This window comes from Manis javanica, chromosome 5, assembly GCF_040802235.1.
Source record: "Manis javanica isolate MJ-LG chromosome 5, MJ_LKY, whole genome shotgun sequence".
NCBI classification, from domain to species: Eukaryota; Metazoa; Chordata; class Mammalia; order Pholidota; family Manidae; genus Manis; species Manis javanica.
In genome coordinates this window covers 104042903-104059718 of record NC_133160.1, presented here as the reverse complement: position 1 = coordinate 104059718, position 16816 = coordinate 104042903, and the positions used below count along the sequence as shown (strand labels likewise).

Here is a 16816-nt window from a genome sequence, read left to right as displayed (position 1 = left end):
TTGTTTTTTCCTTCCCTCATTTTCCTTTTCCCTTAGTTTTATTACTTTTATTTTCCTTATTTTACTTTTCTATATTTTTATCTGTAAAACATATCTTAGTTTAAACCCTTCTTAAAACAAAGATAAAAATTAATGTTATGAGTGATTACTGCAAGAAATAATAGTCACTAAGAGATTTCCTTGATGTTCAGCAGTAATAAATGTAATTTAATATGCAGCTCACCTGAGCAGAAGTGAATAGATTAACCCCAGGCACCTTTTTGATAGGACTGCTGCTTGCCTGATTAGCGTATCTTGGGTGCCAGAATCTAGTCTACAGTTCACAGTTGATCTGAGACATGTATCATTGCTCATATATATCTTTAAAATTGCTAAATGTTATTTTGATAAGAAAAATAATAATTGAAAATATATAAATCCATGGTGTAGAGTTAGTACATTCTAATTATGAAAAATTTAAGCAAACAAATTCACAGAGCAGACTGTGATTACATGGCTTATAGTATTAATTAATAAGGAATGTGGAAATACTTCTCATAAGGAATCGGTGAAATTATTAGTTGAAGGGACCTGTTTTATTAGTAAATAAGTTTATTAAATTAAACATGCAGAAATATGTGGTTATTGAGAGTACTGTTTATATTATTTATCCTGGGTAATAGAGCATATATTCCAAGACTGTCTTTGTCTGGCATACGGACAAAATCTAGTTTGTGTATTTGTGTTTCTCTGATGCTGGAAGGATGCTTATTTTAATTATGTGCCTCAGATCAGACTCATGGAGAACTCAAGAATTTAATAACCACAAACTGGTAACTGTAAAGAAAGAGAAGTTTTTATGCCTTTTTTTCATCATTAAATTCTTTGTCTCATTTTCCAGTCAGCAAAGGCACAAAACTCTATTAATCCTGCAGCTGAGAGGCATATTTCAAGTAAAGGATTTGAATTTATCTTAACAACAGCTTTCCTGAAATTTCCAAGTAGTTAATATTGTGATGAGAATGGCTGATGGGCAGTTACGTAAAGCCTAGTGTATGTGTTGCAAAGTATTTGTGGATTTTAGCTTCACTGAAATTTTTTGGTTTTGCAATGTCTGACTTGTGAAAGAAAACATTAATTTTAATTTTGATGACTTCTTATTATGACTTATTAATATTATTTTAGACACTTCTAATGTTTGATCCCTCTAAATATCATTACTTCCAATTCTCTTGTTGGCCATGACTTTATGTACAATATAAGGCCTAGAAAAATAAATACAGAAGACACTAAGTTACCTTTTTGGGTATTGTTGTCTTTTATTACCAGTTTTGCAAAGGCTGTCTCCTTTGCCTTTGCGTATCTTTACTCCCTTTAAGAAATAAATTAACGTTTTTTTCTCTAAATCTCAGACTATATGAAACAAAACTTTGTATTTATTTACATACCAATGAGTCATAGGAAAGTAACAGTTTTTAATGTATTTATATACCTATGGTAAATATATCAAGTTAAATATATCTAATTTTAAATGTATTATTTGTATAGTTAGGTGCTAAATATACCCAAATGTTAAATATATCTATACATCTATATAAATATTTATGTGTATATAAATCTATGTTTGGATAAATTGGATAAATTTACATTTTTAAAGTAAAATTTTAAGTGTTCAAAAGAGCATATAGTGAAGTATCTCCTTTCTTCTACTGTTCGTTAGCTACCCAGAAACCTTCTCAGACAACCCCAGAATTACTACTTCCTTTTGTATTTTTCCAGAGATATTCAATGCACATGGGCATATATTTTTCCTCTTTTTTTATAAAGATTCAGCAGACTATGAGTTTTATTCTTTACCTTTTTTTATTTCACATGAAAATATGTCTTTAGTTTGTGTGCATGTGTAGATAATGTATAGATATATACATAATATATATCCTCACACATAAAACCTTATTCATCCTTTTTATAATTGCTACAGAGTATTCTATTATATAGATATACCCAGTTTATTTAATTTGCCCTCTATTGATGGATATTATGATTGTTTCCAATCTTCTGCTGTCACAAATGATACTTATGCAACATTATGTACATGTACAACATATCAGTAAGATAAATTCCTAAAGGGGGAAAGCAATTTTTAGTTATGGTAGATACTTGCAAATTGTCACCTATGGAGATTTTTTTTACCTCTTTACACTACCACTAGCAATATATAAGCATATTTTTTTTGTTAATGACCTCTCCAACACTGTATGTTGTTAAAGTTTTTTATTTTTTGGCAATCTTATTGGTGAAAAATATTTTTAGGTTATTTCTTCACATTTAACAGTGAGTGCTTATATTATGTGTGTGTGTATGTGTGTGTGTGTGATTATCTATACATATATATATGAGACAGGAGACAGATATTGGTGGAATTTATAGAGTTGAAATTTTCAATCTTTTCTTTTTTTGAAATGGATTGAGTTTTGAATCCTGCTTGGGAAGGTCTTCCACACTCTGAGATTATTAAAGCCAGGTTCCCATTGTTTCTTCTAGTACTTTATGTCTTTATTTTTTCACTTTAACGTCATCAATCCATCTGGCATTTATTTTGGTGTTAAGTCTCATGTATGCATCCTAGTTACTTTTACATGGGATCTTTCTGTGTAAAGTAAGAATAAATGTGTCTAACTGCATTTAAAAAAGCCGTGATTCTATTGGAAAGAAGTTAAAATTTTGTATTAACTTAGTGGAAATTGACATCTTTATAGTATTTTAATCAAGATATGATATGTCCTAGTTTCTTTTGCTATCTCCAAGTAATGTTTTAAAGCTTTATTTAAATAGCTCTTTTACATTTCAGCTTAAATTTAATGTAGGTTTTTCTTATTTTTGTTGCAGTTTTATATAGAGGAGGGTCTTTTTCTTTAACCATTACTGGGGATTGTTTATATATATGGATGGTATTGATTTCTTTTATTAAATTTTGTACCCATCTGTCTTCATATAAACCCTTCCTTCTCATTCACAAATTTTCAATTGGCTCCTGTGGATATTGTAGATGACCAATCATATCTGTTCATTATTTTACCTTCCCAATGTACACAGAACTAGCCAGCTTTTGAAATAAACACTACATCGCAGTGGCTCAGCAAAATAGTTTTATTTTACAATATATCCAGTGTAATATGTCAGGGTGGGGTGGGTCTGCTCAGGGAGTATTACAGGGAGATAGGCTACTTCTGGCTTCTATTTCCATCATCTTAGGGTGGGGTTGTCAATTATTTTTCTGTACTGGGACAGACAGTAAGTATTTTAAGCTGACCATACAGTTTGTCTTGGCAAGTACTCAACTGCTGTAACTTGAAAGCAGACATAGACAATACGTAACGCATGGCTGTTCAGTAAACTTAATTTATGACAGCAGGGGGCCAAGTTTGGCCCATGAGCCATAGTTTGCCCACCCCTATTCTTAGGCCTCAGAATTATGCATTAGATTCTCCATATCCAGTTGGCAGATGTGGGAAAAAAGAATCAGTTTCATTTGGAATGTTTTTTTATTAGACAGTCTTGAAATTAGTACACCTCACTTCTGTCTGTATTCTACCTGTGGGACTCAATTACATGGCTTTGCTTACTGGGAAGTTTAGTTTATGTATGTGCCTAAGAAAAGTAAAAATAGAGGGGATGATCATCCAGCTAATTTCTACTATACTTTTTTCTGACAATCTTTAGAAGAATAATTTATTTATTTTGTATAGTTATATTGGCTGTCATCATTAGACAGTGTGAAACAATAGTGGTGATAGTGAAGATCTTTTTATTGTCCCTGATGTTAATGACCTGCTAGAATTTGTCATTAATCTTGATGAATTTACTTCTAATCATTTTGCTCTAGTTTTCTCACTCTTTCCTATTTGACAAAATTATTACTCATGTCACTTCAAGATGAGCTCAGAACAGTATTCTTGTTTGAAAATATGATTGGAAAATTATTGGAATATATTTTATGTTTTTGTGGCCTTTATAATCATTTTTCCCCTACTATTTTCCAATGCTGAATATTATGGTAGAGAAAACTGAGATCAGACTGAATTTTAGTTGCTTAAAAATGATTTGGTCATCTCACCTGGCCACTCAAAGAATTTTTTCTTTAACAAATAGAATAAATGCAACAAGGATGCATCTCACTATGAAATGATCCTGATGCATAGTATATCTTCCGTGTCCACAGATCCAAATCTTCCTTTATTTCTGGAAAAATTAATTTATATTTTAATATTTTGTGTGCTACTTTGTCTAACTCCCATATCTGTCATTTTATAAAACCCACTTAATTCTTTAAGTATTTTTCTTTTATCTTTTCCAGTGCTTCTGTGTCTTGTAATTTAGTCTGATATAATTTCGTCTTCATGTCTCCAGAGTTTGTTTATTTTTTTCTACCTCTTCCATGAACTCTATCATCCTGTGATTCATCTATCTGTGATTTCCTACCATCTGTTCTCTGATCTCTTACATAATCATGTAGCCATATAAAAATTTGGCTTATATTACTATTTAAGAGACTAAGCAAACATATATTGAGAGACAATTAGCAATTTCCACCACAAGTAAAGGCTGACCTTTGAGGGAGAATATTTTTTTTGTCCTAAGCCATGTGTCACATAACTGGGGAACTGGAAACGTGTGTTTCCTGATGAACTACCATTCTTTTATTGTTGAAAGAAATAAAGGAGACGCTTGGGGCAGGAGGCATTTTTTTTGCATTCTCCTGGTACAAGGCCTCAGAACTCCATCTTGCTGGATTTTACGTAGTAACAGAACCTAAGGTAGGTTATAAGCTGGTAAAGGAAATACAAAATGAGGCGTTCCTGCGGTCTCACTGTTTCACATCACTTACGTGTGGTGGGGATTTAGTATTTCATTTTCTGTTAAACGGTATGCCACCTCGCTGCCACGTCTGCCTTGATTAGTAGCAAGGCAGTGTCTAACAGCAATGTCCGACAACACGCTTGCCTCTGCCGGCTCCATTTAGCTTCGTAATTGCAGCTACCGTGTGCTGCGTATTTCCTTACAGCATGAGGGTGTCATCTGCAGGTTCAGAAATGTTTTTGAATTATCAGGAAATAAAATTAGATTTTGTTTTCCCTGGTAAGATAACAGATGTTCTAGGATGCTAATTACCCTAGAACAATATCATTTACTTAGAATATATTAGGCTCATTAAAAATTTTTCCTTTTGGTTTTGTTTCAATGGACAGCTTTTTTTTTTTTCGGTATATGTGTTTGGCTCAAGGGATATACAATAATGGACAGACTGCTGCCTAGCACTTAACTGTTTAGAGCTCCTAGTGGAACCTGGCTGTTAAAATGCTTAGTGTACATGCACATACAGTGTTATCACAGTGCCCGTATGGAAGTCTAGGCATCCCTCTGATTAACAGCTCATCTGAATGGCTGACTGTATTTCCCTTTGCTTCTCTTGCTGGCTGTCATTTCTTTGGCTGCCTCCCCGAGTCTCTTTTCCTCTTGATGCTTATCTTTTTGCTTATCTGTCAATCTTATTGAAATAACACACATAGGGAAGGCATATGCTTTGTTTGACAGTTTACTCTTTCTTGGATTATATTGGAAGGTTTAGAAAGTTACCCAGTATAGAGTGATTTTGACAAATTAGCATGTACTTTAATCTTTTCTTGACAAATATTTAGTATCTTCTCTTAGGATAGAACTCTGCTACCATGTGTCTAAACTGGGAATTTCTATATCTCTAGGCATCTGCAAGTTCCTAAAATTTTAATGCAGAGTGCTCCCTGAAATAACCTCACAATTTATTTTGCCTTATGGAAAATACAGAATTTCTTACCAAGAAGTACTAGTGGAGTGTTAACAAACCATTGGCTATCTTATCTTTTTACCTTATGCCCCTTCACTCACCAAGACCCAAGAAATTAGAATGCAATTTTAGATTAAGTCCTGAGTTTATATTATTCTCTTTTAATTAACAATTGTAAATCAATAGTTCTAAAGAGGTACTTTCAGAATAGGTGTAATTATTATGTGCTTCCTAAAATAATCTGGGGCTTGTTTCCTCCTCTCTAAAGTTAAGTTCTGAGTTTTGGATTGGCTCAGCAACCACATGCCTCTGTATGTGGCCCGTATGGCTCAACACAATTTTCTTTTCACATGTAAATATTTCTTTGACTTTTATCAAAGAATATTTTATTAAAGATATGTCCTTGTTTCATCATCTACATTCTGCAGGAACATGCCTCCTTCTGAAGACACTGTTTTCTTCTATTTAAATGACTTGACATTACACTTGAATATAATTATGCAACTGATATTTTGCAGAAAGGTATTAGCAAACTGATTTAACTAAGGAATGAAAAAAAACTTACAAATGATTTGGTCCCCTTTCCATCAGTGAGTTAGCATTATGTATTGATATATTTAATATGTCATGGAGAAATAAAAAGATACCTTATCTCAGTATTAGCAATATTGTTTCAAGAATGTTTGAGCTTTTGGGAGAACAGTGTAGCACAGAGAAGGCACATAGTCGATCTCTGGCAACTTGCTGCACTGATGGACAGTGACTGCATTGGGGTATGGGTGGGGACTTGATAATATGGGTAAATGTAGTAACTACATTGTTTTTTCATGTGAAACCTTAATAAGAGTGTATATCAATCATAACTTAATAAAAAAATTTAAAAAATAACTATAGTTAAAAAAAAGAATGTATGAGCTTTATAAGCTAGATATTCTATAGTTAGTTCAATAAATTTGTTCTGCCACTAATTATCACTAAAATTCCTCAACTACTCCATTTTTAATTTCAGCCTGGAGGCCAATTAAGATCACGATAATTGTTAAATATAGGATTTCTCTGCCTCAACTTTCTGTCAATTTTCAGGAAATTAATATCTTCAAATATGTCCCAAGGCTGATGGCTGTCTTCAGATGCCCACTGTGTACTCCATGAGGTATTCCCTTTGGCTTCCAAATCAATTTCTTCCTCTCCCACATTCCTCATTGCTTCACGTCTTACATTTAATTCTTTCAGACGCCCACAAAGGATGCTGTTCATACTTGCTTCAACTTCAGTATCACTACTGATCTTCAGTGGTGTTGGACTTGGCCTGTGTTCCTAAGATACTCCCATCCTCATTGAAACTTTCACTGACACCAACTCCTTCAAGTTTTACCCTTTGATTATATGCCAGATCTTGAATACATAGGGCCAAAAGACCTTTTCAGTGAGAGACCCTTGAGATACTCACAATTATTACTACCCCTTGACTCTTGTCTACTTTCCTTGAAAAAGATACTCTTGTGATTCAAATAAACATGACCCATACTTTATTCATCCTTAAGGCCTAATGAGACATGCCTGAATCTTTTGATGAATATACCTTCTGATGAGGTAGAGAATCTCATCTGTAGTTTTTAGAAATAGTATTTTAAAACATCTGTGGTTGTCAGCTATTTATTTCTGTTACCTAGAACAGCATATGAGTTGTTCCTGACTTTTTGTCATAGTGAGTACATGCACTACATTTTTTTCTTTTAAATTAAGGTCACTGACTTTACTGATTTAAAAAACTTTACAAGGACGGTGACTGTTCTATCGAAAAAGAAACCAGATGGCATCAAACAGATCAGAGGTGAGGGAAGAAGCCAGGAATCCTCTCAGAAAAGCTGGTAATGGTCAACATGGAACTGGCAGGGGAAGGTGAAGGTAGCTGCATGCAAGAGAGAGAAGTCCCAAAAAAGGTGAAATGGTGAGGGGAGAGAACCCCCAAGAGACACTGGCATTGTCAGAGGTGAGGAGGACAACAGCAGTCTTTTCCTTTGTAGAGGACGCGGGTAGAGTCTGCACGGGGCTGAGAACTCCAGAGACTGAGTGGTGGGGCTTGGGATCGGAGGCTTCCCAGAGGGCATCACAAGCAGGCGTCGCCCCTCTCAGAGGCCCCTGAGGAGGTCCCAGGACTGCCTGGCGTTAGCGCCACATGTGTCCTTCAGCCATTCCAGGAAAGATCTTCATCTGTCTTTAGCACCAGGAACTGGGCAACGACCACTCAGGCCTTGTCAAAGCCCCTTTTCTCCAGCTTCTTGCCCAGGACCTTACCAGTCCCAGCCAGGCTCCCTGGGCTTGGCATGAAATCTTGGTGCTCTGGGGAGACTGTCACCTTGATCGGGCTTACTCGACAGCTCGGGTTCCCGCAACCGATCCTCCCCACTAGAACTTTCCTACATGCACTGCTTTTTAACTAATTGCCACTTTCTCCTTCCATTTCTACCTCCCTGGATTCAAAATTCTGCTGAGGAAAATGGAGAATGATGAGGATTTTGCTTACTAAAAACCACAGTGTCACCTGAAGACTAAACCTTTCCCAATATTCAACAATAATTTTATTGTTCATTTATTACCTGTCACCTTTTTCAAGTATTTTTCACCTTTTCCAATTTCCCACACCCATTTACTGGTTCTGCACCCTGGCAAGAGGACCATGTCAGTGTACCAAGCACACCTGCTCCACAGGCTACAAGGACTTCCCTCTTTCCATGGCTTTCCCTGAGTCCTGCCTTCACGCCTTCTCATCCACCTGTCTATGCTTAAGGAGGTAGTTCCGAAGACCTAGTTAACACATTCGTCTCCAACCACTCAACCCTCTGGTGATCTAGGTTGTGAATGAATACTTTCATAGATGGTAATGTGCCTTGAGCTTCTGTTACACTTCTCTCCTTTATTGCACCACACCAAAACTTCTCAGACTAAGGGCTTATTCACAGTGCCTCCTTTACTTACAACCTACTTTCTCCTTATTTCACAGAGACCTGCCTTCACATTTTATTGAATTCCTCTTTCCTTCTCAGTGGATTCCATGTTTTTTTCTGACTTATTCCTCTTGATCATTTGATGTGATTGCCCATCCCCCTTCCTTCCATGGCCCCAACATCTTCTCCCACTTGCCGTATCTTACTGGGGCTCCTCTCTCCTGGCTCCTCAAATGCCTTGTCCAGCACTGAATATTTCCCAGGGCATAGGCCTTGGCCTTCATTATTCTTATTTTTAGATGCTTTCTGACAGTAAATTAACAATATAAACTTCATTCCCAAGGTAATATCTGGAGTCTCAACCTTATATGGCTGTTCTAATCCCATAGTCCTGACACTTGAATGTTCAACTATTAGTGTGAGCTCAAAGTGCCCAACCTGAATTCATCATGTATCTTCCAGCTCTATAGACCTTAGCTACTTGACCCTCTGTGCTTCAGATTTCTCATCTATAAAATGGGCATGTTAATAGTACCCATCTCATAGGCTTTTGTGAATGTGACATATAAATTGTCATGTGTCATATTTGCATATACACGTATTTTATATATACATATATATAAAATCAGTATTAGCCATCATTACTATTCCTTCACAAAATTGCCAATTATATTAGACTGTTTTTATCCCCACTCACTGAAAATTCAGTGGAAAAGCTCAATTTCATTTCCTCTGTTGAAACTCTTTCCCCAAGATGGAATTGTCAGTCCAAACCCAATCATCCTTGTGACCCATTGCAAGTTTAAATTTTTCCATGAAGTCTCTCCTGACAAATCCAAGACCTATTAGTTTCTCCATTTTTTAAATTGTCACTTTTTACACTAATCATATATACTAATTTGCTATATATCTTCATGCAAACCAAACTGTAAGCTCTTTGTGGCCTGAATTCATACTTCTGTCACCTTCCCCTCAATGCTTTGCCAACTATGGACATGGTAAGCACTTCGTAAATAATATTTTGAAGGAAGGAATGAGTGAATATCTTTCAAAGGCCCCCAAAGTGTCATATTCATGCACACATATGATTTTCCTACATTAACATGTTAAGTAAATATAAACAATATTGAATCTAGAGCCAAGTTCAATTAGAAAATGTGCAAGCTGCATTAGTTGAATACTTGAGTTGCATAGATAGCCAGTGTTACCTATGTTTTGTTTAGTTCTGAGGGTATAATTGTGGATCTCTGCATACTCATAAGGTGTCTGAAACTTGGGTAAGTTTCCTTGGATTATCTGTGTGGATAATTGCAATCATAATTCAGAACCACTGACAAAGAAACTGATTTGACCCAAGATTAGAACCACAATTATAGTACAAAGATCTTCCACATCAAGTTTCTAGTTTCTAGAACCTCAAGTTTTAACAACAAATAAGTGATGGTTCTTGAAGAGTAGAAGTTGTACTCTAATTGATATACCACTAGGTATTCATTTAGCTTCATTGATTTTTCCTTTTTAAACATACATTTGCTTTCTAAGTATTCCTCAATAATAGATTCCAACACTTAGGTAACTACTAACCATATGTGGTTATGGAGGACTTGAAGTGTGACTAATATGAACTGAGATGTGCTCTAAATTTAAAATACACTCAATCTCAAAATCTCCATATTGAAAAAAAATGTAAAATATCTCATTAGTATTTTCAACATGTAATCATGTTGAAATGAGAATGTCTTGAATTTTTGGATTAAATAAAATGTGTAATTAAAATTAATTTCACCTGTTTCTTTTTTTAATTGATGTAGCTACTAGATAATGTTAAATTAACTATTTGGCTTACATCATATTTCTACTGAACAGTGCTGATCTAGATCAAAGAGATATTTGATGTGGTTCTTGAAAATAGGAACATTTATTAGCATAGAAAGTCACTGCTAAGAACTAAGACTGTGGTTTGCATTCTTTTGAGGCTTTGTCCAAAATCTACACTCCCTTTGCCTCATCCCCTGAGCAGAAGCTTCATCTGCACCACACACCATCTCAGTCACACCACACTCTTGTCTGAGTCCGCATCCTGAGTGGTCAGCACCAGGGCAGGCCGGGACTGTGGTATAGCTTGTTACAACTTGTCTCATCTACTCTCCCTTCTCCCCAGTCATGATTGTCTTACATAACTCTAGCTTAGTCCTGGTTTAAGGAGCACTGCAGCAGTGATTTAACTGGAGAGATAATTTTGTACTAGTTTCCTGGTACTTTTTTCTTAGATTTAAATACCACATTTAATGATGCTTATTTGACTTGTACATGTTATATGATACAACTTCTTCTGAGTAACATTCTGCTTGACTTAGTGATATAGTTCAGCTGTTCCAATGAAGTTAGAGAAGAGCCTGTTGCAATTTAATATTCTTCTTTCTTAACACCCTTTGGCATCATCACTTGAAAAATGAAAGAGATGCATTCTTCAACTGACATGTGACTTCTCCAAAACCCTCTAATGGTTTTGGGGTGAGAAATGCTATAAGTCATAGCAGCTTATTTTAAACTGAAATAAACACCACAACAGTCTATTTAACAATACAGGGCTATGATCTTGCTCTTTTTTCTTCTTTTCTAGTATTGACATCAATTTTAATTGTGTGTATGTGTGTGTGTGTGTGTGTGTGTGTGTGTGTGTGTGTGTGTGTGTGTGGTACCTTGTTAAACTGGATTATGGAGAATAAGGAGCTGTAGATACTTTTTTAATACTTAAATTACAACTTGTGTTTAATACCTAGAGTATATTGTCATGGACAGATCCTCTGACCATTTGGTATTTAATACTGAAAACCCTTTACTTTAAATAAAATTGTGAAGATAAAAATTCCCTTAAGGAAAGACTAGTGATAAAAAACACTTATGAATTAAAGTTAAGAGCCTAGTGCTGTTGGTTGACTTCAGTAGGCACTGACTTGAGTCTCTGACATAGTCATGATGCTAATTTCAGGATTGCCTTACCACTTCTTATTCAGGCCTTCCATTATTCTACATGGAGATAAAGCTGAAGAAGGAAGGTAGAATAATGTTTAGGTAGTTGCTTCTATTATAGAAACTAATGAAATGGTGATCTATTTTATGATTAAGTACTATAAATTTCTATTATTGATTATTTTTCTGAACTTGTCATAGGGTTACCTAGGGAAGGGGAATACAGTCCATGAAACTGAGAAACAGACATGATCACATGACCATTGTCTTTAATCAGTCTTGGATATACCCTATTTCTAACTCAGAAGCTTTAGGACAAAAGCTTGCCTGAGAAGATGTGTCCAGGAAAATATTGCTCATATTTATGTTCAAGAGATTTTTGCCTATGTTTTCATTTATGAATTTTATGGTTTTATGTCTCACATTCAGGTCTTTGATCCATTTCAAGTTTACTTTTGTGTATGGGGTTAGACAGTGATCCAGTCTCATTCTCTTGCATGTAGCTGTTCAGTTTTCCCAATACCAGTATTGAAGAGACAGTCTTCCTTATTGTATATTCATGGCTCATTTATCATATATTAAGTGACCATATATGTGTGGCTTTATTTCTGGGCTCTCTATTCTATTCTAGTCTTTTCTTGTGCCAATACCATGCTGTTTGGTTACCATAGCTTTGTAGTATAGCTTGAAGTCAGGGAGCTTTATTCCCACCAGCTTTACTCTTCTTTCTCAAGATTGCTTTGACAATTTGGGATCTTTTGTGGTTCCATATGAATTTGGGGGTTATTTGTTATAGTTCATTGAAAAAAATGCTGTTGGTAATTTGAGAGGGATTGCACTGAATCTGTAAATTGTTTTGGGCAGGATGGCCATTTTGACAATATTAATTCTTCCTATCCATGATCATGGGATAGATTTCGATTTATTTGTGTCTTCTTTATTTCTCTCATGAGTGTCTTATTGTTTTCAAGGTACAGGTCTTCCATCTCCTTGGTAAGGTTTATCCCTTTTATTTTAAGGTTTACCCCTATTTTATTCTTCTTGATGCAATTGTAAATGGAATTGTTTTCCTGATTTATCTTTTTTTCCTCAGGAATACAACAGATTTCTGTGTATTAATTTTGTATCCTGCAACTTTGCTGAATCCAGCTATTAATTCTAATAGTGTTTTGGTCAAATTTTTAGGGTTTTCTATGTATAATATTATGTCATCTGGAAATAGTGACAGTTTAACTTCTTCCTTACTAATTTGGATGCCTTTTATCTCTCTGTGTTTTCTGATTGCTGTGGTTAGGACCTCCAGAACTATGTTGAATAAAAGTGGCGAGAGTGGACATCCTTTTCTTGTTATTGATCTTAGAAGAAAAATTTTCAGCTTTTTGCCACTAAGTATGGTATTAGCTACATGTTTGTCATATATGGCATTTATTATGTTGAGGTATGTAGCTTCTATACCCATTTTGTTGAGAGTTTTCATCACGAATGGATGTTGAATTTTGTCAAATGCTTTTTCAGGATCTATTGAGATGATCATGTGTTTTTTTTCCTTCTTTTTGGTAATGTGGTTTATCACATTGACTTATTTATGAATATTGTACCATCCTTGCAACCCTGGAATAAATCCCACTTGGTTGTGGTAGATGATCCTTTTGCTGTATTTCTGAATTCAGTTTGCTAATATTTTGTGGGGGATTTATGAATCTATGTTCATCAGGTATATCAATCTATAATTTAATTTTTTTGTAGTGTCTTTGTCTGGTTTTCACATTAGAGAGATTCTGACCTCATAGAATAAGTTTGGAAGTATTCCCTCTTCTACTTTTGAAATACTTTAAGAAGGATGGGTATTAGCTCTTCTTTGAATATTTGGTAGAATTCAGCTGTGAAGCTATCTGTTCGTAGACTTATTTGTTGGAAGGTTTTTATTACCAATTCAATTTTGTTACTAGTAATTGGTCTGTTCAGATTTTCTGCTTCTTCCTTGGTCAGTCTTAGAAGGTTATTTTTTCTAGGAATTTTTCCATTTCTTCAAGGTTGTCCAATTTATTGGCATATAATTTTTAATAGAATTCTCTAATAATGTTTGTATTTCTATGATATTCATTGTGACTTCCATTTTCATTCCTGATTCTGTTTTTTTGTGTACTCTTCCTTTTTTTTTTCTTGACAGGTCTGGCTGGGGTATATCCATTTTGTTTATTTTCTCAAAGAACCAGCTTTTGGTTTCATTGATTTTTTTTTTTCTCTATTTTACTTACTTCTGCTCTGATCCTTATCATGTACCTCCTTCTACTAACTTTGGGTTTCATTTGTTCTTTTTCTAGTGCCTTTAATTGTGAATTTAGACTGTTTATTTGGGATTGTTCTGGTTTCCTGAGGTAGGCTTGTATTGCTACATACTTCCCTCTTAGAACTGCTTTTGTGGTATCTCACAAATTTTAGACTGTTGAATTTTTGTTTTCATTTGTCTCCATTTATTGCTTGATTTCTGTTTTAATTTGTTCATTTGATCTATTGATTATTTAGAACCATGTTGTTTAATCTCCATGTGTTTTAGGCTTTCTTTTGTTTTCTTGTGTAATTTATTTCTAGTTTCATACCATTGTAGTATGAAAAGTGGCTTGATACCATTTCAATCATTTTGAATTTATTGAGGCCCTTTTAATGGCCTAGTATTTGATCTATTCTGAAGAACATTCCATGTACACCTAAGAAAAATGTGTATCCTGCTGCTTTTGGGTGGAATATTCTGTAGATATGTGTTAAGTGCATCTAATGTATTGTTCAATGCCTCTGTTTCCTTATAGTTTCTTTCTTATTGATCTATTGATGTAGGTGGTGTGTTAAAGTCTCCTAAAATGAATATGTTGCAATCTATTTCCTCCTTTAATTCTGTTAGTATTTGTTTTACATATTTAGGTTCTCCCATGTTGGGTGCATAGATATCTATAATGGTTATATCCTCTTGTTAGACTGACCCCATTATCATTATGTAGTATTCTTTGTTTCCTGTTACTTTGTTCTGAAATCTCTTTTTTCTGATATAAATACTTCTACTCCTGCTTTTTTTCTATTATTTGCATGAAACATCTTTTTCCATACTTTCACTTTTAATTGGTGTTTGTCTTTGGATCTGAAATGGGACTCCTGTAGGCAGCATATAGATTGGTCATGTTTCTTTATTGATACCACTCTATGTCTTTTGATTGTTACATTCAGTCCATTTACATTTAAAGCATAATTATTGGTAAGTATCTACTTATTGCCATTTTATTAATTGTTTTCTGATTGTTTTTTATAGCTCCTCTCTGTTCCTGTCTTCCTCTCTTACACTCTCTTCTTGTCTTTTTGATGTTTTCTTTTGCATTGTGATTGGATTTCTCTTAAAAAAATTTTTTTGTGTGTACCTTTTATAGTCTTTAGGTTTGTGGTTACCTTAAGGTTCAAGGCTAGCTTCCTGACTATATAATAGTCTATAGTAAGATGACAATTGCTCTGTTTCAAATACAATCTAAAAGTACATATTTTTTTGTTCTTCCTTTTCTATACTTTGTGTATTAGAGGTCATAATCTGCACTTTTTTGTGAGTCCCTTGACTAATTTTGTATATAGTTGGTTTTACTACTTTTATTTTAATTTTATACTTGTTTGGTAATTAATTAGTCTACTATCTTTACTGTGGTGAAACTATTTAGGCTTAGGAACATTTCCAACTACAGCATCCCCTTTAACATATCCTGTAATGCTGGTTTAGTGGTTATAAATTCCTTCCTTCAGCTTTCATTTATCTGGGAAATGTTTAATCTGTCCTTCAAATCTGAATGATAATCTTGCTGGATAGAGAATTCTTGGTTGAAGGCCCTTCTCTTTCAATACCTTAAATTTTTTATACCACTCCTTTCTGGCCTATGAAGTTTCTGCTGAGAAGTCTGCTGATGGCCTGATGGGGTTTCCCTTATAAGTAATAACTTTTTCTCTCTGGCTGCTTTCAGTGCCCTCTCCTTATCCTTAATCTTTATCACTTTAATTATTATGTCTTGGTGTTGTCTTCCTGAGGTTCCTTTTTTAGGGGCTCTTTGTGGTTCCATGACCTGAGTGTCTATTTCCTTTCCCAGACTGGGGAACTTTTCAACAATTATTTCCTCGAAGAGGTTTTCTATTCCTTTACCTCTCTCTTCTCTTTCTGGTGCCCATAATATGCAAATACTGTTTCATTTGGATTGGTTACAGAGCTCTTTTATCATTCTTTCATTTCTAGAGATTCTTTTTTTCTCTCTGTTCCTCAGCTTCATTGTTTTCCTGTTCTCTATTTTCCATCTCATGGTCTCCTCTACCTATAGCAATCTATTATTCATTTCCTCCATTGTATATTTCATTTCAGTTACGGTATTCTTCAGCTCTGAGTTTCTGTTTTTCAGCTCTTGTATCTGTTTGTTGAAGTCCTCCCTAAAATCATCAATACTTTTCTGCAGATCAGTGATCATATTTATGACTGTTAGTTTGAGATTTTTATCAAGAAGATTGGTGATGTCTGTTTCATTTAGTCTTTCTGGTGTTTTATCCTGTATTTTACTTGTAACATATTCCTCTGTCTCCTCATTTTGTCAGGGTTTGTGTGTTTTTTCCTTTGTATTATGTGGATCTGCTCTTCTTTCTGGTCTAGAAAGTAATGGTTTTATGAAGAAGGCATCCTGTTATGCCAAGAAGCTCAAGACCCTTTCCTCCCCAGTGCCTGATTGTCCTTTGTCGTGGAGCCCCAGTTGTTGTTGGTGGGCATTGGGTGGGGCCACCTTTCTGTCTGTCTGCTGGTGATGGTCTATCTCAGTCCACTGTGGTGGGCAGTTTGCCTCAGCTGGCCCTTTGTGATCAGAGCAGTGGCTTCTGCTGGGATTGTTGTGGGTAGGGCTGCCTTCTTCCTACCTTGCAGTGATGGCAGGGCTGCTGGGTATACAGGGTGGGCAGGGAGGATATAGAGCTCTTGGGCAGTTGTGTGGTGCAACAAGTCACTTAGTGGCCGAGGCACAAGCTTGTGGTGGAGGTGAGTCACATGGTTGTGAGATAGTGAGTTGCTGGGCAGGAGCAGCAGGGCACA

At 35.2% G+C, this 16816-nt stretch overlaps 1 protein-coding gene across 4 annotated transcripts in view; it reads left to right on the top strand.

Annotated features, from left to right (window-relative positions):
- The window catches only part of ARHGAP24 (Rho GTPase activating protein 24), a 504620-nt gene that overhangs the window by 139348 nt on the left and 348456 nt on the right, over nt 1–16816 (top strand). The window lies entirely within an intron of this gene.